The sequence below is a fragment of the Melospiza melodia genome, unplaced genomic scaffold (genome assembly GCF_035770615.1).
Source record: "Melospiza melodia melodia isolate bMelMel2 unplaced genomic scaffold, bMelMel2.pri scaffold_48, whole genome shotgun sequence".
Taxonomy (NCBI): Eukaryota; Metazoa; Chordata; class Aves; order Passeriformes; family Passerellidae; genus Melospiza; species Melospiza melodia.
Window position 1 is genome coordinate 930,438 of NW_026948796.1, and position 24,985 is coordinate 955,422.

At 48.6% G+C, this 24,985-nt stretch overlaps 1 pseudogene; it reads right to left on the minus strand.

The window, feature by feature from the left end:
• Positions 1-4,378: 4,378 nt before the first annotated feature.
• The window catches only part of LOC134413687 (olfactory receptor 14J1-like), a 37,051-nt pseudogene continuing 16,444 nt past the window's right edge, over positions 4,379-24,985 (minus strand).

Sequence of the window (24,985 nt, forward strand, 5' to 3'; positions counted from 1 at the left end):
GTCAGACAAAAAGTTTGATCCCATCTGCTGGGAGTTTCCTGTCCCACTGCAGATGCTGTTGCTCAGAGCCAGGGCTGCCTGGCAGCCATCCCCAAACTGCCCTGAGCAATTCCTTGGCTTCACCTTTGCTTTCTTTCCTCTTTCCTGGTCCAGATTTCTTCCTATTGCCATTGCTGTCCCTTCCCCTGCAAACAGCCCATCCCTGTTTGCCCTTTCCTCTCTGGCCCCACACCCCATTGCAGTTCCTGACTTGGCCCCATGGGAACGTCCCTTGGGCAGCAGGATCATCCTACAAGTGCTGCAGGAATTGTCTGCAGGCTGCTGCAGTGCCTGGTGCTGCTCCCTTGCCAGAGGCACCCCAGGCCAGGGGGGCACATCTGGGCTGCTGTGTCTGCCTCTGGGGCTCCCTGTTCTGGGCAGTGAAGAGGAGCTGGAGAGGCTCTGCAGGACTGACAGGATGGGCTTTGGGGGTGGGAGGAGAAGCTGAGGGACCTGGGCTGCTGGAGCTCCTGAAGAGGAGGCCCAGGGCTCCTCCTTCAACTGCTCCAAGGGTAGCTTCAGAGAATCACAGAATCAGTAAGGGTGGAAAAGACCTTGGAGATCATCGAGTCCAACCTGTGCCTTGACACTGCCTTCTCTCCCCTGAGCCTCTTCTTCTCCAGGATAAACAACCCCAGCTTCCTCAGTCACTCCTCACAGGACATGTGCACCAGACCCCTCACCAGCCTTGTTGCCCTTCTCTGGGCACGCTGCAGCCCCTCCATGACCTTCCTAATTTGGGGGCCCGGAACTGGACACAGCACTCGAGCTCTCCTATCCTCCAGGAGATCCACACTTGCAGTCAATTTGGTCACCACAGTTCCATGATGCCCTAGAGTGTCACAGTGGTCTCCATGATTCCATGAGTCCATAAAGGTTCAATACAGCCTTTTTGGTCTATGGCAGCTAGTAGTGTCAGGAACTCCCTGGGATCCTTGCGTCCCACAGTGTCACAATGTCCTTTGGTCCCAAGGGGCACCATGGTGTCACAGATGTTCCTTCATTCCATAAGTCCCTGCAGAGCGACCCTGGCCCATTGCTTCCAAGGGGCCCTGCAGTGTCACCATGGCCCCATCATTGCACAAAGTCCTGCAGTGTCGCAATGGCCTCCATTGTTCCACAAGATCACACAATGTCACATTGGTCCCTTGGTCCCATGAGGCCCCAGAGTGCCCCAATGGATTTCATGGTGGTGCAGTGTCACATGGACCCCTGCTTATACAAGATCTTGCAGTGTCACGAGGCACCCTTGGTTTTATGACACCAGAGTGTCACAACTGTTCCCTTATGTGCTGGTTTTTCATTAATTGAAACTTTGTGAGGAGAGAAGAAGCCACCAATGGAAATGATTATTCTGAGAAGAGCTGCTGAGAGCTTCCTCTGTGCCTAACAGCACCAATCAGTGACTGGTTTTGAATACTGACACCTTGTTAAACCACTAGAAAGGTGAACACACCTCCATGAACACACATGTTAAAAATGAACAAACCCCAGGAAAAGGTCTCTCCCTTCCAGCCTTGGAACAGGTAAGAAGGCCAGCCTGGCTCCTGTCTCAGCCAAGCCAGGCTGGATGGGCACTGCCGTGGGGCCAGGCCCCTTCTCAGGGACCCTGCCCAGCCCTGCCCTGGCAGGGCCGGGCACCAGCAGCTGCCAGGCAGGGGCAGAGGAGGCCATCAGCCCATGGCGTGTTCCAGCTGAGATCTCAGCCATTTCCCCCCAGTGTGGCTGCTGCACGAGATCATGTGGCTGAGGCCAGAGGCGGCCTTGTATCCCACACAGAGAGTGGCCCTGTGCCTGGAATTAAACACAGCAGGGGCCAGAGACCAGCCATGGGGCTGATCCTGACACAACCACCAGGGCAACCTGAAAAATCTATCACCGTGATTGCTTCGGCCACCACATGGCAGGAATCACATGAGCATCTGCAGGCCCTGGGGCAGATATTGACTCTTTCAGTGCATAGATAAGGCTTACAGACCTTCAGTCCTCCCTTGGGTGAGAGAAAATGACAGAGTGAAGACACGTAGAGAACAAGATGAGACATGAAGGTCAGTAAGAAGAAGTCAAGTCCCAGATGGAAGGGTTGAGGAGATGCCTCAGTCCTGGGCTGAAATTCTCTTGTAAGGCTACGGAGAAAATATAATTGATACATCAGGCTCTTTTTTCCCTGTAACTCATTGAAAGTATGCGAGGATGAAGTGTTCAAATTGTAGATATAAGCAAAGGCATTTATGCTAACGCAAGCAAATGGTGAAGTAGCTGTGATCCTATGAGAAGTTTTAACAGAGAGAGAGGGAGTAGAGTGATGAAGATCCTTTGCCCTCAGGGAAAGAAGAAAAATATCTCTGTTCCTGGAGATGAAGATAATGTCAGAGACAGATAAAGAGAATTTTTGCTCTTGAACAGCTCTTCCTTAAATTAATACACCATAATTTGACATAGCCCATAAACACAGCTGTGGAAAGGCTGCAAAAGATGGGAGACATTTCACAATTGCAGAATCCTAGGCAATTTCTATTCATGGAAATTAAAGGCCATGAGAGAACAGTTTTCTTGTGGAGAAGTCTCCATAAAATGACAAGAGGCACTCGGCTCCCTAAGTGAACTGAAGACTATTCTAGAGGTGATAAACTGACTGAATTGTTTCTGGACATTGTTAGTGAGAAAGGTGTAGGAGGGAGGACAAGTGTTTTAAAAGTTTTCTTCTGATTCTCTTTTTTTTTTTTTTTTAGTTACTGTCAATAAAATTTTCTTTATACACTTTTAAAGTCTAAACCTGCTTTGCATTCTTGCTAATCCTATCTCACACCAGCAAAGGAGTAAGTATGTTCTTTTGGGGGCACTGGCATTTAGCCAGCACTGAAGCCACCACACCTTTGTTCCACCAGTCCCTGCAGTGTCACAATGGCCCCTTGTTACATGGCTTTGCAAGGGTTCCTCAGGGTGAGAGAGATGGAGGAGAATCTTGGCTTCATGATCAGAAGGCTGGATTTATTAATTTATGATATATAATACATTATGACTATACTAAAAGGAATAGAGAGAAAAGAGTTGCAGAAGCTGCTAAGCTAAGAATAGAAATGAATCAATAACAACGTTCTGTGTCCAGGTAGAAAGCAAGGACAAACTCTCCCGTGAATGGTCAGCAAATCCAAACACTCACAGAAGACCAACCACAGATGCACCTGTTACATTCCACAGCAGCAGATAATAACTGCTTACATTTTTCTTCTAGGGCCTCAGCTTCCCAGAAGAGGAAAAACTCCTAAAGAAAAGATTTTTCACAAAAGATGTCTGTGACATTACACCCTTTTCACTGTAATAAATTAAAAAGAAAAAATGCTGATGTGAAATGAACAGGAAATTTCTTCACCTGTATAACATACAATACTAACATATCACTGAAACAATCTTACAATCTAAGAAAATGCAAAAAACAATGCAAAGAAAATTCAAGTCCAAGCAGCTGAGTTTCAGGAACAGTCCATGGGCTGAAGACCTTTTTCCTGGACATATCTGAGAGTCCTTTTTGGTCCTGAAACAGACTTGCTGTAAAACAATTTCAAACAATTTCAAACAATTTGAACAATTTTGGAATGTCCTTTTCTTCTGGCCGTTCAATGCTTCAGTGCTTCAGAGCTGCTACCAGCTATTTCTTTTTTTTTTTTTTTTTTCTTTTTTTCTGATCGAAAAGAGCAGCAGCAGCAGCAGAGCAGAGCAGAGCCAGAGAAAGAAAGGCCCAGGGGGTCCCGGCCCATGACGGACCCCAAAGCTGGCCCACAAAAGGGCAGGCCAGGACTGGTAGCAGAAATCACAACCCCCAGAGACATCAGGAGGCCAGGCAATGGCCCTGGCCCAGAAACTTTGGCCCAACAATCCAGGCCAAACCCACGAAGCAGGCTCTGCATTCCCACAGGCCCGCACCCTGCTGCCAGTACAATGGCAGCACGGGTGGTGAGACACTTCCTTTCCCCAAAACCACTGAGGCATGCCAGCAGTGAGGGAATAGAAGCAGCCCCAAAAATCCTCATCTCGGATCTGGAAATGTCTGCTCCCCACAGCAAACAAGCCATGGTCTCCTCCAGCTGTGCCCCCTCCCTCTGCCTCCCTCTGCAATGCAAATGCATCAGGCGTGTCTCCCATCTGCCTCCCGGCACCACCCCACCCCCTCTGGTCTGGGGACCAGAGACAGAGCTCTCTGAATGCACCTGCCCCCTGCCACTTGGGCACAAGTGGGGCGGCAGAGATGGCAACCTCCACAGGGCAATCCCCGAAAAAACACCCCCCAACCCACCAAGAATGCTGATCTTGAAAGCAGGCAGACGAGCTGCTCCCGCCGTCAGCTGGTGAGCACTTCCTGCTCCACAGAAGGGGAGACTAGCTGCCGGGCCCGCTGCTGCAAAGGCAACCGGCCCGGGGCGCTCCGAGCTCGAACAAGCTGCCGGTTCCAGGGCAGCCTCTGACGCAGACATGGAGGACAGAATCTCCGACAGCGGCAGAACTACTGGGGCAGCCGGTGCAGGCGGTGGGGGAGGCGGAGCCAGGGAGAATCCCTCCTCCACTGAGCCGGAAGCTGCAGACGCATCTTCGTCGCCTAGCAACAGTGGCTCAGCTGCAGGAAACGGCGGGGATGTGTGGGAACATGCCGCTGCTTTGACCCTTGCCTCTGAAAGCGGCGGCAGGCATGGCGCGGGGTTGGCGCCGTCTTCTGCCGCTGACTCGGAGGTCAGCTGTGGAGATGCAGTCGCCGGCGGAGTGCACACGGACAGCGGCAAAACAGCCAGGAGGGGCAGTGGTGGTAAAACAGCTGGGAGGGGCGGCGGTGGATTGCTGTTGCTCAGCAACATCGGTGCAGGCGGGGAAGCCGGCAGAGGCGGAGGTGGGATCGCCCAGAGAGGCAGCCGCTGTGCTGGTAGGGGCAGGGGGCCCTTGGGGACAAGTACCACCCCAATCTCTGAGCGGGGCAGGGTCTGAGAGGCCAACTGGGGAGACACCGCCCATTCCCATTACCCTGGAGAGAGAGAAGGGGGGGAAGAGACCGCTCCATCTGCGCACGCTCCTGACACAGAGTGAAAAAAAATTCTTCTCGTGGCGAAGTTTCACCCCCCCCCCCCCCCCCGCCAGGAAGCAGGGGGGGCTGGGAAGCAGCAGCTCATCCCCCAAAAGGTCTTCTCTTGCTGAATTTGGGGGGAACGAAGCTTGCCCAATGCAATTAGCAATCATTGGATAAACAGCTGCTCTCTGCTTCAAAACTGGAAAGAGCTTTCTAAATGCTGGGTAAATGCTAGGGAAGTTGCACCCCTGGCCCCAAATAAATTGGAAAATAGAGTTCATGTACTCCCACACGAAAACATCGAGGGCCTATAGCACATCAGTAAAGAATCCAAAAAGCTTTGCCCATCGAAAGAACTCATAGAGATCTGTTTCTGACAGGAAAAGTCCATCCTCTTCATTCCATTTTTGCCAGAGGGCAATAATTTTCTCCTCTGAAGGAGAAAAAGAAACCTCATTGTCCAAAGGGGATGTTCCCCATATGAACAGCCAGAAACTACGAAAGGCTGGTTCATCAGGAAGGGAAAAGCCAACAGTACCTTTTGAAAAAGTCCAGCATGCTCTGGCCCGCTCCACGGTTCTGCTGCTCTTTTCAATCATCTTCCTGAAGGGTTTGCAGGTTCTCTTGTGGTCAGCCTTGGCTGTGAACTCTGCCTAAATCAGGATCTTCAGTTCTTCAGCTCCTGGCTTGAATCCACTTCCGTGGTCACTTCTAAAGCAACCATCAAATGCTGCACATACAGGATTTACCCAGTACAGCAATCTGCTCCTCTGGTCTTATCAAATTAATTTTTGTCCTTACACGAGGGGTCCACCAGATGTTACATGGCTTTGCAAGGGTTCCTCAGGGTGAGAGAGATAGAGGAGAATCTTGGCTTCATGACCAGAAGGCTGGATTTATTATTTTATGATATGTAATACATTATGACTATACTAAAAGGCATAGAGAGAAAAGAGTTGCAGAAGCTGCTAAGCTAAGAATAGAAATGAATCAATAACAACGTTCTGTGTCCAGGTAGAAAGCAAGGACAAACTCTCCCGTGAGTGGTCAGCAAATCCAAACACTCACAGAAGACCAATCACAGATGCACCTGTTACATTCCACAGCAGCAGATAATAATTGCTTACATTTTTCTTCTAGGGCCTCAGCTTCCCAGAAGAGGAAAAACTCCTAAAGAAAAGATTTTCCACAAAAGATGTCTGTGACAGCCCCCTGGTTCCATTGGGCCCCAGGGTCTCACAAGGGTCTCCTTGGTTCCATAGTTTCACAATGGCCCCTCAGTTCAACAAGGCCCTGCAGAGTCACAGTGGCCTCCATGGTTCCACGAGGACCCAGAGTGTCACACTGGACTCCTTGCTTCCATTCAGGCCCACAGTGTCACAATGGGGCCTTGGTTCTGTGGAATCTTCAGCATGCAGTGTCACTGTGATCCTCTTAGTTCCATGAGGCCCTGCAGTGCCACAATGGCCCCTTGCTTCCCCGGGCCCTGCAGTGTCACAGTCATCATAGAATCACAGAATTAACCGGGCTGGAAAAGGCCTTGGAGATCAGCAACTCCAACCTGTGACCCAACACCAGCTTGTCACCCAGACCATGGCACTCAGTGCCAGATCCAGTCTTTCCTGAAACACCTCCAGGGACGGAGACGTCACCACCTCCCTGGGCAGCCCCTTCCAGTTCCCAATCACTCTTTCTGTAAAGAATATTTTTCATTTCCAGCATTAATGTCCCCTACTGTAGCTTATGGCTTTGTCCTCTTGTCCTGTCACTGTTCCCTGGGAGAAGAGCCCGACCGCCGCTGGCTGCACCCTCCTGTCAGGGAGTTGCAAAGAGTGATGAGGTCTCCTCTGAGCCTCCTCTTCTCCAGGATAAACAACCCCAGCTCCCTCAGCCACTTCTCACAGGACTTGTGTTCCAGACCCTTCCCCAGCCTTGTTGCCCTTCTCTGGACATGCTCCAGCCCCTCCATGTCCTTCCTAAACTGGGGGCACAGAACTGGACACAGCATTCAAGGTGTGGCCTCACCAGTGCCGAGTGCAGGGGAAGACTCACTGCTGTACTCCTGCTGGCCACATAATTCCTGATCCAGTCCAGGTGCCATTGGCTTTCTTGCCCACCTGGCTCAGCAGGTCCCCAGCTGCTTCCTCCTGTATTGTAGGGGGGCTGTTCTGCTCCCTGTCCCCATCCACCAGCTCAGGAGAACACTTGTCCTGAGGACAACCTGTCCTAATGTTGAAAACTGGGGCAAAGAAGGTGTTAAGCAGCTCCACTTTTCCTTATCTTTAGTTACTCTATTCCTCACTTCATCCAATAAAGAGTAGATGTTCTACTTATCTGTCCTTTTGCTATTATTTTATTTTTAAAAACATTTTTTATTATTTTTAACAGAAGTGGCCAGGTTAAGATCTAATTGACCTTTCACCACTCTACTTTTCCTTCTGCACAACCTAACAACATCCTTAAACACTTCCTGAGATGCCCGACCTACTGTCCAATGGTGACGCACTCTCTTTTTTTCTGAGTTCCCACAAAAGCTCATGCCCAGCCAGGACAGTTGTTTTCCTCCTAGGCTCAACTTTGGCACAAACGGACAGACAGCTTCTTCCACCTTAAGATTCCTTTCTTGGGGTATGTCCATCTTTCCTGGACACCTTTGTTTTTAAGTTTTTTTCCCTTAAAAAATCAGTACCTGATTCGGTACTCTCCAAACCTGCATCCTGAATCCAAGGTCTGCCCTGCATAATTCCAGTGATGAAGTTTTGTTTCTGCCCCTCCTTCTTTCACAGAATATTGGAATCTTGATTATTTCATGGTCACTGTGCCCCGGCAGCCTCCAACCACCACATCTCCCACCAGCACTTCTCTGTTTGTGACCAGCAGCAGACAGAGCTTTGCTAGGGAGTGGGAGTGTTACCAGAAATTTGGCAAAATAATAAAACTCCATAACCCCAATGTAGCATTAAGAAGCAACATTCTTTATTTGGCCAGATGCATGGGGGGATAGCTCCTCCCAAAGCTGTACATGCTGAGTACAGGAAAGTTTATATTTATATTCTGTATTTTGCATACAAATTCATTGATTGTCCTGGGCTAAACACACATATGATAATCAATTCCCCAAAGTCATTAATATATTTCCCCTCGCATTTACCCATGCATTCTCCTGTCCTGGGGGTCTCTCTGGTGGTCCCTGGTGCTCAGGGACCCCAATGTTCCAGTCGGCCTGGCTGAGCTGGCAGGACACTGAGGCTGGTGAATTTCAGTTGCCCTTCTCACACAATGGGCGTTGTGTGGTTTCCATAGGCTTGGCGTTTTGGAGAATCAGCATTGTGTGTGCTCACCTGGTGTAGACAATTGATCATCTGGTAGCATGAGGTCACAGAGTGGGCTATGACATCACAGAGTGGGTTTTGTGAGGTCACTGAGCAGCTACAGCATCATAGGTTGACTCTATGACATCACAGAGACAGCTGTGACATCACAGGGCAGAGTTCTGACATCACAGGGTAGAGTTCTGACATCACAGAGTTGGCTGTGACATTAGATATCAGCTGTGTGACATTAGAGATAGGGCTGTGACATCACTTGTTGCCATTGAGGGATACAACTGACACTAATAAAGGCTTCAAGCATCAGCCCTTTGTTGTTCTTCAGTACAACCTTTTATATCCTTCATCTGACACACATTGCACCTGTGTGCCCTCTGTACCATTTTGTGATTGGTCAGTACACCTCAGCACTCCATGTCTCATTACCTTTAATACTGTTCACTTGTCCTACATGGTTGTAGCCCCTAGAGATGAGGCTTAGCCATAGCCCCACTCCCAATTACCACAAACTGTGTACCTACAATTAATTCCCCTTTATTTTTTTTCTTTTAAATAAATGCCATGTCTACCATATCTCTACAGGGCCCTTGCAGAAGAAATAGCAACCATGGTACAAGTATCCCTTGTGTAGATTCCACTAACTCTGAAATGCATCCGTGTCCTGGCTTTGATTTATTCTCCAAACTTACATTATCTATCATCAAAAATCCTTTTATCTCCACTTCTAGACTATTGACAATACCAATAGTTGTACAAATTTATAAGGCGACACACAAGAATAAGCTAAAGGCAGTATATTAGGATAGTAACAAAATCAACAGCTACATAATTTTATCAATAACTATACAACTTGAACAACATCAATAACTATACAATTTCATAAAGTAACATACAAGGATAACATAGAGTCTGTATGTTCCTATCACCCTGTTGTGGTTTGAGAGGAAGTGATTTTTTTTTGGGATGCTGTGGTCAAACCAATAGGTGCTCAGATTTGAATATTGGCCCCTGGTGTGGCCACTGGGGACATGGATACGCCTCTGAGAACACAGGGGTTAAAAGCAGAGAACTCCCAGGAAAACTTTCTCTTAGGTTCTGGTGGTGAAAGAGTTCAGACCTCTCCCCTGCCCAGCTGCTGCCAGTTGAGTGGGGGACGGGAGGCCATACGGCCGGGTGAGGTAGGCCTGGGCCTTGGACAGAGATGGGAGGTGAAGATGCCCTGAGGATGGAAGGGTGGAGGAACAGTGGAGAGTCATCGGGCATCCATCTCCCACCCCCAGGAGAGAGAGAGAAAGAGAGAGTGAGCTGGTGTCTGTGCCTGTGCCACCTTGGAATTTGATAGCACGGCCAGCAAGAAGGAGAAGGAGGGGTGCAGCAAGAAGGTTCCTGGCAAGGCAGCCATGGGACTTCTGGACAGGCAGAGACTGAGATTTTTAACTGTTTTTCTTGGATGATGGAAACCTTACAAATGCTGATCCTCCTGGAGTTGGATGAGAAGAGAGATAAGAGATAAGATAAGAGGAAATGGGCCACAAGAGAAGTGAAGAAGAATCTTAGATGAGAAGAGGTCCTTTGCAAAGTCCTTTGGCTGGACTTTTCTTGTATAGCAATGGACAGAACTGTTTTTTGCTGTGACACAGAGACTGCATTTAGGGGGGAGGCAATGGCTTGGAGCCAAGTGAGTGCAGTGATGTGATCTGAAGGAGTGTGTGAACAGAGATGACAGGCAAGGAGGGTGGTTGGTGCCCTCAATCTTCAGGGGAAGAGAAGAACTCTGTTCTTGAGACTCCTCGGCCCCAGGGGGTGAAATTTGGAGGGGGACAGGTGTCCAGAAAGTGAGAGACTGTGCTTTTTTTTTTGAAACTGGACCAAGCACCCTTAAAAGGAAAATCCTAGAAGCAGCTCTGATCCATGCACAGTGGTGAGAGCACTGGACATGGAAGGAAGAGGTCACGATGGCAATGATCTCTGGGCAGTGCCACGTATGACAGGAAACACAAGAGGTCTCAACTGTGTTTCCAGGGGAAGCCTATGGCACAAGAGGAAATCCTCACTCCTTGATGAACTGAGAATTGATATCTAAAGGGTGGTGATGGACTGAGAGTTGGTGATCTGAGGGATGGATGTATTGGAAATTTGGTGGGGGGGGGGCAGAAATGTTTTTGGAAGGTTTTCATTCATTCTGTGTGTTTCTTTTTACATATAGTTGTAGGTTAATAAAGTTTTCTCTTCTCTATTTCTAAGTGGGAGCCTGTTTTGCTCTATTCCTGGTCACATCTCACAGCAGACACCAGAGAAAATGTATTTTCATGGGGGCACTGGCATTGCGCCAGCATCAAACCATGAAAGAGTGTAAGAATTGTGAATGCAAGTGGTTTAGGAGTTATTTGAATGGTTTAGGTTTGACTTAAATACTGAAAATAAGAAATAAGTTGAAAGGGCCAAACAAGCTTGAGTTGTTTAATCATTGCCTTGTCTGTCGATATTCCTTGGTTTGGGTAGAGGCACATTAGAGTTTCTTCGAAAGCCCATTGAGAAGGTATGGGGAAGTGTTATAGTAAGAAAGTAAATTCCCCAAGAAAGAATAAGAAGAAAATTAAAAACATCCCTCCCAATATTCCCTTAAGAAAACTACTTAACAACTGGGACAATTGGGAAATAACAGAAAGATTAAATCAAAAAAAATTGGTTCACTATTGTCAAGGATAAACTTACAGAGGGAGTGGCCATGGTACAGTACATGAGACAAGCAGTTGTGTAGCCAATGACATCAATACTTGAGTACTCAAGAGGACCCAGACATATAGCAGATACAGAATGTCACCTGTGGGCTAAAGTACATGTCAGAGGAGGAAAATACAAGAGTCTATAAATTGAAAGAGGGAAAGCAAGCTAGTAAAGTAAAAGAAGAAGAAGAGACTGGGAAGGCTGACAAAAAACTTGGACCTCCGTGACCACTCACTTCCTCCTACCCTTGCAGTGCCTCAAATCCTTCCTCCAATTCCTCTTTCTGTGGACCCAATTCCTCTTCCTCTCCCAGCTCTCATTCCTTTACAACCTCCTAACCCAGTTATATCTCCAACACCTTCCCCTCCACTCTCTGCTTACTCTCTTTACCCTTCACTACTGTTCCCTTACCTCAACCATCTCATGCACCCCTTATTCACCAGCAAGTTCCTGCTCTGCCTCCCCCACCACAAATGAGAAGCCAAACAACATCTCAGAATCTCATGCCCAAGAGTGAAGTTAGCCAGTCAGCCTCCACAGCTGATGTTGTAACACCCAGTCCAAAGAGGCTAAAGTGGAAATATTGTTCCCCCTCAGAGAAGTTCCCATAGGTGGGGTGACCAGTGAGATTGGATTTGTAAACATTCCCTTGACTGCGTCCGAAGTTGGAAACTTTAAGAAAGAATTGTGAAATTTAATGGAAGAATCAGTAGGGATAGCAAATCAAATTGATCAATTTTTAGGCCCTAATATTTATACATGGGGAAAATTGTACTCTATCTTTAACATCCTATTTCCCCCAGAAGAGACTCGAATAATATAAACTACAGGAATGAAAATTTGGGAGCAAGAAAACCAACCTGAGCCCCCAGGGTGACCAAAAAATGCCTTTAGTGGAGCCTGACTGGAACCCTAATCAGGAAGAGGGGAGAAGGAATATGAGAGATCACAGGTCTCTGATGACCAGAGGGATAAAAGAATCAGTCTCTAGAGGGAGTAATACCAGGTTAGTGTTTGACAGCACCCAGCAAAAACACAAGACCCCAGCACCATGGCTTAATAGGCTAAAGCAAAACTTCCAGATTTACTCTAATGTTGACCTGGATAGCCCAGAAGGTTAAGTCCTTCTCAACATACAATTGGTAACTAAATCCTGGCCAGATATCACATGAAAGTTAGGAAGATTAGAGGACTGGCAGGAAAAAAGTATAATGAACATCTGAGAGAAGCCATAAGAGTATATCTGAGAAGAGAAGAAAAAAACACAAAAACAAAAGCTAAAATTATGGTAGCCATAGCCAGAGAAAGTGTGGGAGCCAACAAGAATGGGCCAGTAGAACCACTTAGAAGAGACAAAGGTTTTATTGGACCAAAAGGGGCTAGGGCTCTACTCAGTGACAAATATTGCTATTACTGTGGAGAGAAAGGACACCTAAAGAGAAATTGTAAGAAACTCCAATTAGATGAAGCCATAGCCTGGGAGCAAGAAACTCTAGAGAACATCTTAAGAAGAGATGAGAAATATGCAGAATAGGGATGTCCAGGGTTCTATGCTCTGGGGAATTTAATGAACCATCTAGAAGAGCCCTTAGTAAATTTCGAGATTGGTCCCCCGAATGATGAATTTGAATTTTTAGTTGATACCGGAGCAGACAAGTCATGTGTGACTAAAATACCAACAGGAATCACAGTCGGTAAAATGGTCTGTAAAGTATAGTGGCCAAAGGAGAACCATTTGAGTCCCAGATTATAGAAGATGTAGAAATTAGAGGAAATTCAAGAGAGTGTCGAGCTAAGTAAATTTACATCCCCAAGTTAGGTTGTAATTTATTAGGACATGATTTACAAATCAAATTGGGAATTGGAGTAATGCCAAAAGAAGAAAAAATGGTAGTACAAATAATGGTCTTAACTAAAGGAGACATAGATGAAATCAACCCAAATGTGTGGGTGTGGGAGGGGAAAATTGCTTGTTTGTATAGGCCACAAATAAAAGCAGAGATGCAGAAAGACATCTCCCCCATTCGGGTAAGGCAGTATCCCATTGCCCCAGAGGGAAAGAAAGGACTCGCCCCAGTAATTGACCAGCTATTAAAGGAAGAATTTTAGAACCATGCATGTCTCCACATAATACTTCCATACTAGCGGTGAGAAAAGCTAAAGGAAGGTATCGATTAGCACAAGATTCAAGAGAAGTTAATAAAAGAATGGTTACAAGGCACCCAGTAGTACAAAACCCGTACACCCTTTAAAGCCAAGTACCTAAGGAGCATGCATGGTTCTCTGTCATCGATTTAAAGGATGTCTTCTGAGCGTGTCCCCTGGCTGAAGAGTGCTGGAACTGGTTTGCCTTTGAATGGGAGGACATTGAAAAGAAAAGAAAACAGCAACTAAGGTGGACAGGTCTTCCCCAGGGGTTTACAGAATCCCCAATCTCTTTGGCAAGCTCTAGAAGAACTCCTAGAATAGTTTAAAAATGAGAATGGGGTACATATTTTACAATCTGTTGATGATTTACGTGTATCAGGATAAGAACAAGACAAAGTTAGAAGTTCTAGCATACAGTTCCTAAATTTCTTAGGGGAAAAAGGTCTAAAAGTATCACAAAAGAAACTGCAATTTGTGGAACAAGAAGTAACATATCTAGGACATATAATCACCCAAGGGTATAAAAGGTGAAGCCCCAAGAGAATGTTGGGAATTCTGTCCATCCCTGCCCCAAAGACCAAAAGAGATGTTAGAAAATTACTAGTTTTGTTTGGGTATTGCAGATTATGGCTTGATCAGTATACTAAAAGTGTTAAATTTCCATATGACAAATTGATAGACTCAGAGCCTGTAACCTGGACCTCAAATGATGAGGAACAGCTTTCGAATCTGAAAACTAAATTGTCCTCTGCCCCTGTACTACATCTACCAGTCCTTAAAAAGAATTTTGACCTATTTGTAAACGTGGAAGAGGGGATAGCTTGTGTAGTCCTTACACTGGATTGGGGAGGATGCAGGAAGCCGGTCTCATCTCTCTCCAAGTTACCAGATCCAGTAGCCAGAGGGTGGCCAGCCTGTGTACAAGTGATAGAGGCAACAGCCACCCCAATAGAAGATACACAGAAACTAACCTGAAAGGGGAAGATCCAGGTTCATACCCCACGCAATGTGAAAGATGTTTTAAGTCACAAGGCCTCTCAGTGGCTAACTGAAGCCCAAATACAAAAGTATGAAGTAATCCTAATAAATACCAAGGGCCTTGAATGTGTCACTTCGAAATGTTTAAATCCAGCCCAGTTCCTCACGGGAGAGCTGTTAACAGACCTGGAGCATGATTGTTTAAAAGTATTGAAATGCAGAATAAAGTGAGCGAAAATTTAGAAGATGGGCCCCTCCCATATGGGAGAATTTTTTTTACAGATGTATCATCATGAATGGTACCCAGTAAACACGTCTCGGAGTGTTCAATCATAGATGGGCAGAACATGCAAGTTGAGGAAATGGGAAAGCTACCCTCAAATTGGTCTGCCCAGTGCTGTGAAATCTATGCCCTGAAGAGAGGACTAGATTTACTAGAAAAAGATAAAGGAACAATCTATATCGACTCCTGGTACCCATTTGGGATTGCCCATACATTCAAAAAATATGGGAAGAATAGGGGTACCTAAATTCTAAAGGCAAATATTTAATACATTAAGAGCTAAGAAAATTAGTAATAGAGTCCCTGAGGAAACCAACAGAGATAGCCAAAGTTCACATAAAAGGACATAAAAAAGGGGACACCCAGGAAATAAAGGGAAACCAATTAGCTGATCAAGTAGTGGAAGAAGTAGCTTTGGAACAGGAAAGTCCAGTTAAAATTCTTAAGATAGAGGGAACACCTGGTAGAGAAAGACGAGAGGAAAGACCCGTCTTCGACGAGAAAGAATTAAGAGAGTTAGAAAAGATGAGAGGACAGCAAAAAGAAAATGGAGAATGGTGGACCCCTGATGGACAGCAAATTTTAAATAAAACTCTAGCCCGAAAGGTGGTGACGGAGTTACACGAGTTGACCTATTGGGAAATACAAGGATTATGTGACCACTTTCCAAGAGATCATACGTGCATGGGAGTACATAACATAGTAAAGGCAGTTACCAAGGGTGTGGTAGCTAGGGAAGAGGCGCTGCAGAAGATTGTCGCGATGTCACGGAAAGCCAGGACCCTCTGTTTCCCATAGATAAGACCCTCTGTTACTCATAGATAAGAAACTAACATAGGAATGTGGCCCCACTAACAATAGGAGTGTTGCCCCACTGAAACCAGTAACTTTCCACTCCTTACCCAGTACTTTTCCATTCCCTACTAACCATAGATAAGAAAGATAAACCCCTTTTGACGTAGAGACCCCTAAGACTGTAAGACCCCAGGAGAAGAAGTAATAAACGCCATTTGACCGTCCACCACATTGGTGTCTGCTTATGTCATTGGCCTGAACGGCCCTGGAGAGTGGGCTGTCAAGCTGTACCTCAGAACCAGGTAGCCTGCCTTGATCTAGAAGGCAACATTTTGGTGCCTGAACCTGGGAAAGCGGCTTGCACCTGGCGAACGGGGATTCTCCTGGAAAGAGGACGGCGGCTGCGGCAGCAGGTCTGACCGCAGCGGAGAGGACGCTCCCGGACCAGCTTGGACAATGGAAGCCATAGCGAAGGTCGTAACAGAGATGCATGCACAATGGGGTATAGAATGTAAACTTAGGGATTTAACTCTCGCATTGTCGAGATTAATTAAGCTTAGGGCTATTGAAAGCCCCATGGACGTCCTACATTCGGACGTGTGGGATAATTGTACAAAAGCTCTGGCAGAGGACACTATGTCCTTGGGTTCAGGGAAAGCCCTAAAATCATGGGGCAGAGTTGTCCAGGCTCTGCAAAAAGCTCGACAAAAGCAAGAAACCTGGAAAGCCGCTCGAACTTGTTTATTAGCCGTGCCACAGTTGGGGGTGGGCGCGGCGACACAAACCATGGAGGTGCTTGACCCGGGCGGGCGCGCGGAGCCGCAAACGCCAGATCCCCCTCAGTGAGCGGACTCACCATCGGAGGGGGGAGAGCACACACGGGCGTTCTGGCAGGGGCTTGCGGAGGAGGCGTGGAACGCGGCCAGAATGTCGGATCCCATAGGGACCGATAAAAACGGCCCCCCACCATATCCGTTTGAAAATGGCGCCGGACCGCATGGTCAGGGCGGAAAGGAGGAGGAGGGGGGCGGAAACGCAGTCAGCCCACTTAACAACACATGAGCGGGCGAGCGGGGAGACGGGGCGGCCCCCGCGGAGGCGCGTAAGACCAATCAGAGCGCTTTAGTCAAAATAAGTCCTTTTAGGGCAAGGACCTCCCCCAGCAGGAGGCAGGGGGACCCCAGGGGGAGGGAACGGCCGGACCCTCGCAGGAAGGGGTGGGGTCGGAGCCCGAGGAAAAGGCAGAGCAGCCCGGAAGCGTCTCTTTACTCGACTTCCTGCTCAGACTCGGACTCGAGCTCGGAGCCCGAGACAGGGTCGGAGGATTCCGACTCAGATTCTAGCTTTAACAGAGAGAGAGCAGCGGCATGTAAGGTCACTAGCCACAGCGCTCCTGCATGGGTGAAGGGGTTACCAAAGAAAAACCGAACCCTGCTTACAAATTGGCGGAAAATAAAAATGGCTTGCTTGGAATGGGCTCCGTCTGCCACTCTGGTGTTCCCGGTTCGTGGTGGGGGGGGGGGGGGGGCAGGTGGAAACCAAAAGACCTATTCACCGGTCAATCCAAAAGATGTGCAGGCAATCGTTAAAGCGATTGCGGATAAGGGAATTAATTTGGCCATGGTTTGCACACTCATTGACGGCCTTTTCGGTGGGGACGATATGCTTCCCTTTGATATTAAGCAGATGTGTAGAATGATATTTGACGGTGCGGGGATGATCGTTTTTAAACAAGAATGGGAGGACAATTGCATCAAACAGCTAGCCTTGGTAACAGGGGCAGACCACCCACTGCATGGCTCCAGCATACAGAGGCTAATGGGCACAGACCCCACTATGATCACCCCCCAGCAACAGGCTGAGGGCTTGCGGGCCCATGAGGTCATGACAACAACCCATGCTGCCCGAGAAGCCATCCGTGACGCTTCTAAAGTGGTAGCCAAACCATCTCCGTGGTCTTCCATAAAACAGGGTGAGAGTGAGAGCTTCACTCTGTTTGTGGACAAACTTCAGGCCGCATTAGATTCCTCTGCGTTACCCTCAGAGGCGAAGGGTCCCGTGCTGGCAGAGTGCCTACGCCAGCAATGCAATTCAGCCACCAAAGACATTTTAAGGTCACTGCCGCAGGGGTCTAATATAGCTGCCATGATCAGACACGTTGCAAAGGAGGAACATCTAGCTCCCATTCAAGCAGCAGTTCACACCGCGATAACCAGTGTGATGGCGTGCCTTAAGTGTGGCCAGGCAGGCCACTTGGCAGTAAACTGCCCCCAGCCAAGGCGCCTATCAGCAGATGCTCCACCACGCCAAGGGGGAGGTAGGGGGCCGTGCTGGGTGTGTGGAAGGAAGGGACATTTAGCTAAGGAATGCAGATCCAGGCCCCAGGGAAACGGGAGAGGGAGGGGGTGGCCGGGTCGTGTTCAGCCCCCTCCCACCTGGAATATGCAGCGACCCAGCTACAGCAACCCCCAGTGGGGCAGGGGACCCTCATACCCTATGCCCCCACAGGGAGCAGTCAACTTTTCATCCCCTCCAGCAATACAATGGCAGAGTTGTGCAGCACCGCCCTCAATACCCTCGCATCCCCCACCGCCACAAGCCGCGCTGGAGTCACAGGAACAGCAGGGGACGCCCCAGAGCGGGATCCCTCGGTGGCCCTGGCCATGAGAATAGGGAAGGAACCCCTGATGGTGTGGGGGACATGCCGCCTTTACGGCAGCCAGGATCCCCACGTCATAGGGTTTCAGTTTTGGGCGGACACGGGATCAGACTGCACGATTTTTCCCCAAGCACATTGGCCCGGACACTGGCAATTCAAAGAAGTCCTTCCAGTGAACGGAGTGGGGGGGCAGTCCCGGGCATGGAAAAGCACCCAGCTGGTGGCTATAACACTTCACACGAAAAAGGGACCAGAACAGACAGTAGCAATCTACCCCTACATTTTGCAAAATTCTCCACCCCTGTTAGGAAGGGATGTCCTTTCCATGCTCGGATTTCGGATTACAAATTCATCCTCAGGGCCACTGCCGTACACCCTCCGCTACTAATCAAATTGACTTGGAAATCATCAGACCCTGTATGGGTTGAGCAGTGGCCCCTGACAGAGCCTCGAATGGCAGCCTTGCTGGAACTGGTCGACCGCGAACTGAAAAAGGGTCACATAGAACCCTCCACCAGCCCATGGAACACCCCTGTATTCGTGATCCCCAAGAGGTCCGGACAAGGCTATCGTCTCGTCCACGACCTGAGAGAGGTTAACAAGACGATCCGACCCCTGGGTCCAGTCCAGACACTGCTACCCACGAACTCAGCCATCCCCACAGGGCAGCAGTGCGCAGTACTGGACATCAAGGACTGCTTCTTTTCAATACCCCTGCACCCTGAGGACAGAGAACGACTCGCCTTTTCCATGGCGTTTCGGAACGGTGAGCGGCCCAACCTTCGCTTCCAATGGAGAGTGCTTCCCCAAGGCCTGGTCGACAGCCCGACCATATGCCAGATCACCGTGGACAAAGTACTGATGCCAGTCCGACACTCCCATCCCGACACAACCATCATCCAGTATATGGACGACATCCTGGTCGCAGCACCATTGACAAGCCAAGTGGATGACCTGGTGACCACAATCACGGAAACCCTTCAGGCCAACGGCTTCGACATCGCGAGTGCAAAGATCAAGAGAGGACCCTGCGTGACCTTCCTGGGAGTAGGAATTACAAGCTCCTACGTGACACCCCCGAGATGAAGGTCAGCTGAGAAGTCGAGACGCTCCACGACGTGCAACGCCTGGTGGGATTGCTGCAGTGGCTTCGCAACATCGTCCTGATTCCTCCTGAGGTCATGGACCCTCTATATGACCTCCTGAAAGGGAAGAACCCCTGGGATCCCAAGGAGCTGACACCGCAAGCAACGAGCTCCCTCGACTTCATCGAAAATCAGATGTCCACTGGCACATTTGCCAGGTGGAACCCAGCCATGCCACTGAACCTGTACGTCCACTTTACACCGAAGGGAGGAGTGGGAGCACGGGCTCAAGGACTCGCTGAAAAGGCCCGACCAATCCAATGGGTGGTCCTCGGAAGACCTGCTCGTGCATTTTCCCCAGGAATCGAATGCATCACCAGCCTCATCATGAAAGGCAGGAGACTCGCCTTGAAACACCTAGGGACAGAGCCGACAAGCATCCACCTTCCGTTTCGCAAGCAGCCGACCTCGGAGTCAGCCACAATATCAGAGTACCTGGCCCTTGCTCTCTCCGGCTTCGGAGGAGAAATCTCCTACTCCTCCAAGCCACCCTGGACGAAGCTGCTGACCGTAGTCGACATGGACATGCCACCGAAGGTCAAGGACAGACCGCAGCCAGGACCAACGGTCTTCACAGACACTTCCTCCACGACTTCAACCGCAGCAGCAGTGTGGCAGGCAGGAGAGCAATGGCACTGCATCAAAGCGTGTGACCCCACACTGTCGGTGCAACAGCTGGAGGCAGCAGCAGTGGTTTTGGCATGCGGACTCTTCCAAGACGAACACCTCAACATCGTAACAGACTCTATATTCGTGGCAAGGCTCTGCCTAGCCATGGCAGGACCGGGAGTGTCGACATCAGCAGCAGCCCTAATGCTGGAAGAAGCGCTTTCCTCGCGACAGGCCACCGTGTCAGTCATCCACATCAACAGCCATGACCCAGTCAAGGGTTACTTCCAGATCGGCAATGACAAAGTGGACGCCGCAGCAAAAGGCGTTTGGACCTTGCAAAGAGCTCGTCAACTGCACGAGTCGCTCCACATCGGAGTCAAAGCACTGGCGAAGAGGTGCGGAATCTCGACGGCGGACGCAAAATATGTGGTAGCCACCTGCCCTCACTGCCAGAAGTCACCCCTTTGGACCTGCGGGGTCAACCCGAGAGGTCTCAAGCCCTCAGAAATCTGGCAGTCGGACTTCACCTGGTGCGAACTGCTGAAGCCCCGAGCATGGCTTGCAGTGACAGTGGACACTTATAGCGGAACGATCATAGCCACACAGCACCCCAAAACTAACTCCAAAACCACAATTCAGCACTGGCTGACAGCCATGGCTTGGCTTGGTATCCCCAAGCAGATCAAAACAGACAACGGTTCCAATTTCACCTCCAAACAAGTACAGGAATTCGCCTCGAAATGGGGCATCACGTTAGTGCAAGGCATCCCATATAACAGTACTGGGCAGGCCACAGTTGAGAGAGCAAACCAAACCCTGAAAACCAAGATAGAAGTGTTGGCAAAAGCAGAGGGCTTTGCCAATGCCATTCCCCCAGGAGATCAGGCACGTATGCTGTCAACCGCTTTGCTGGCACTGAATCAATTCCCTAGGGGAGATGAAACAAACAGTACCGTCCAAAAACACTGGGCCACTCGAGCACTAGAAGAGGGCCCACAGGTGATAATCAGAAACGAGCTGGGCAAGTGGGAACGGGGTGGGAGGCTGATGCTCACAGGGAGAGGGTACGCGGCTGTCAAAAAAGACGGCAAAATCAGGTGGTGTCCACTTAAGTCGATTAAACCGGACCTTCATAGCGAGCAGAATGAGACTGATGAGAATTGCGAGTCTTTGTTTACAGGACCTGCTCATGGGACGTCCTCGTGACGCGTACATCCCGGTTCCAGACGAAAGTGACAGACCACCAAGCCGTCAGGCAGCACCCGAGAGACCCGCACGGGTGAGACCCAAGCACCAAGGGTGTTTCTGTGTGATTTTGCTGTTGGGGCTTGTTGCCAGAGGGCAAGCCAGCCCAGACCACTACCCCCATCGGCCCTTCAGGTGGGTCATGTGACACCTTAGTAGTGGCAAAGCACTCAGAGAAATCACCACACCAAACACTCCATCCTTCGTGCTCCGCATCATCGACCTGTTTCCAGGACAGCCAAGGGTAAACCCCTATTCCCCACACGTCACACACTCGTACCTATCCTACTGGTGCCCAGCTTCAAACCCTGGGAAAAGCTACTGCAATCACCCAGGGTGGGGATATTGTGGGCACTGGGGCTGCGAAACCATAGTTACAGATGCCAGACCGTCGGGGCCTGGGTGGGATCCACAAGAGCCAGACAAATTCTTACAGTTCACCTGGGCACCCATCAGCGGCAAAACACCCTTCTTCTTTCACGAAAACTTCCATCGAAACCAACATAAAATCCCTAGATTTCCGGCATGCACTGATTACAACCTGACGGTCTTGCAGCCAGATCACCCTAGCTGGGCCACAGGCAAGACGTGGACAGTAGTCCTTCAAGGGTCAAAAGAGAGGGTGAACGTGCAAATTATCAGGCTCCAGCCGTCAACACCCCGAGCAGTCGGACCCAACAAAGCGATTAAAAGCGTGCCGAAAGGGAGAAACATAACCTACCCCAAAACCTTACCCACGGGGGTCAGCAATGTCCCGACCGGTCAAGCCGAATGCTTTCAGATGAGTCGCTTAACCGAGTCAGACGCAGACCCAATCCTTCATATGTTAGAAGCTACCTTTGTATCCCTGAACAAATCCAACCCTAACCTAACTGAATCCTGCTGGCTTTGTTACGATGTCAAGCCCCCTTTTACGAAGGAGTCACTTTAAACACTCCCTTCAGTTATTCCTCAGCCAACGCCCCTCACCAGTGCAGATGGGATACCCCTCGCAAAGGAATCACCCTGAGTCAAGTCACAGGCCGAGGCAGATGCTTTGGCAATGCAGCCCTAGCTAAGCGGGGAGGCAACATCTGCACCAAAATTGTCAGGCCTAACAGGAAAAACAATAAGTGGGCAGTCCCATCCGTATCGGGGATGTGGGTTTGCCAGCGATCCGGTGTGAGTCCTTGTGTGTTCCTTCCCAAATTCAATGACTCTAACGACTTCTGTGTCCAAGTTCTGATTGTTCCTAGGGTCTTGTACCACTCAGACGAGGAGATGTACCATCTTCTTGAGGGACCCAGCCAGCTCCACAAAAGAGAAATAATGACAGGTGTAACTATCGCAATGCTGCTCGGCCTGGGAGCAGCAGGAACGGCCACGGGTGTCTCAGCCCTAGTGACCCAGCACCAAGGACTGTCCCAGCTGCAGGCATTGATTGACGAGGACCTGCAGAGGGTCAAGAAATCCATCTCCTTTCTAGAGAAGTCAGTCTCCTCACTCTCAGAAGTGGTCTTGCAGAACAGGTGAGGCCTGGACCTCCTGTTCATGCAGCAAGGGGGCCTGTGTGCCGCCTTGAAAGAGGAGTGTTGTTTCTATGCAGACCACACGGGAGTCGTGAGATACTCCATGACAGAACTCCGGAACCGACTGGCTCAGAGGCAGAAAGACAGGGAAGCCCAACAGGGCTGGTACGAGTCCTGGTTCAATCAATCACCATGGCTAACCACTCTGATTTCTGCCCTGATAGGTCCATTGGCGATGCTGTTTCTAACAGTCACCTTCGGACCATGCCTGCTGAACAAGCTGGTCTCGTTCGTTCAGAGCCGCCGGGAACGGACCAACATCCTGTTCATAGGGCGACGACATTTGCTGTGAATTCAACCAGGGAATTCAACCAAGAAACACTGCCAGTCACAAGATTTTCCAAACTTGTCTGGCAAAAGCTTACTCAGGTTTCCCAAAACCCCTTTCCCTTGTCAAGTTACAACCTTATACCTCATTTTAGTACCTATGTACACTACTACCTCATTCATTTGTGAAAAGGGGGGGGGAGATGTGGTAGCTAGGGAAGAGGCCCTGCGGAAGATTGTCGCGATGTCACGGAAAGCCAGGACCCTCTGTTTCCCATAGATAAGACCCTCTGTTACTCATAGATAAGAAACTAACATAGGAATGTGGCCCCACTAACAATAGGAGTGTTGCCCGACTGAAACCAGTAACTTTCCACTCCTTACCCAATACTTTTCCATTCCCTACTAACCATAGATAAGAAAGATAAACCCCTTTTGACGTAGAGACCCCTAAGACTATAAGACCCCAGGAGAAGAAGTAATAAACGCCATTTGACCGTCCACCACATTGGTGTCTGCGTATGTCATTGGCCCGAACGGCCCTGGAGAGTGGGCTGTCGAGCTGTACCTCAGAACCAGGTAGCCTGCCTTGATCTAGAAGGCAACACAAGGGGTGTTTAACTTTTCAAAAAATTAATCAGAAAGCAATGAGAAGAGTACTGTCTGATTTGGGGGAAGAGAGTTGGCCTTGCGGCCATTCCTATATGTACAGGTAGACTTCACAGAAATGTCCCCTGTCCGGGGACACAGACACTTATTAGTGATCGTGGATCATCTCACCCATTGGGTAGAGGGGTTCCTGACCAAAACAGAGACAGCCCAAGTAGCCACAAAAGCAATCCTAGAAAACATCATTCCCCAATATGGGTTGATAAATAATGTCGATTCTGACTGAGGTCCACATTTTACTGCCGAAGTCTTAGAAGAAGTTGTTGAAGCCCTGGGAATGAAATGCAGGTTGTACAGCCCATGGGCATCCCCAGAGCTCCAGAAGTGTAGAAAGGATGAATAAAACCATCAAAAACACGTTAACTAAATTAGTTACAGAAACCCAGACGAATTGGCTTAAATGTTTACCCTTAGCACTGTTACAAATTAGAACAAGGCCTTGATCAGGTATAAGAGTTTCACCTTATGAAAAGATGTTTGGACTCCCCTTCTTGATAACCTCATATAGCATTGGAATTTATCCAGAAGGAGAGACAGCCAGCCAAAAATATCCAAAGGCTATAGGAAGTATGTTTGAAGGTCTTAGGAAAAAGGGCTATCTCCCTCAAACCTCTCCCTAAGACACTAAGGGACATAACATCAATCCAGGGGACTGGTTGTTAGTTAAATCATGGAACACTGCACCCTTAACCTCTAAGTTTGAAGGCCCTTTTCAGGTTCTAGTCACCACCAATACAGCCATACGACCGAAGAGAAGGGGTGGACACATCTATCCCAGATTAAAGGACCTGTACCACCTCCCACTGAAGATTCAAAACCAACCACATCTCCTACTAAGTCTTCTAATGAATGGATTGTGACTAATCACTCAGACAATCTAAAGCTAACCCTCCAGAGGAGACCTAAAGACTATTAGAGTGTTTATAGTCAAAAACTTGTTAAGAACTGTTTAAATAATTAAAACTTGTTAAGAACTGTTAAAAATTGCAGTTAATGGTATTTATATTTTTCTTTTGAGTTTGAAAAGTAGATACTTTCCTGTTGCATTTATTATTAGTTAGTGTTTATTAATGAATGTACAGTTTTTAGTTTGTGTTGGAGCCTTTGTTTCGGCGTATATTGTGATTTTGTAGGATTAGGCATGAGAGTAAATACCTTATTATTTGTTTGGAGTATTTTTTTCTATCATTTTGAATACCGAAAATTCTTAAAGTCATCCAACCATTGAGTTCAAGGTTTTTAGGTCATGTTTTTGTGTGGAAAAGTTTAAATACCCCAGTTAATTCCAATCTCAGTGGACAAAGCAATCTCCTATAAAACATCCATCAGGGCAAAAATAAATTAGTAAATAAAAGTCAAATGTGTTGACACTGAGAGAATAAAAACTCTGTACTAAAACCAATGAGCTCTTCTGTAGGAGAAAAGCATAACCAGGAGGCAAGGCTGGGTGAGTCTACAGTCCGCCTAA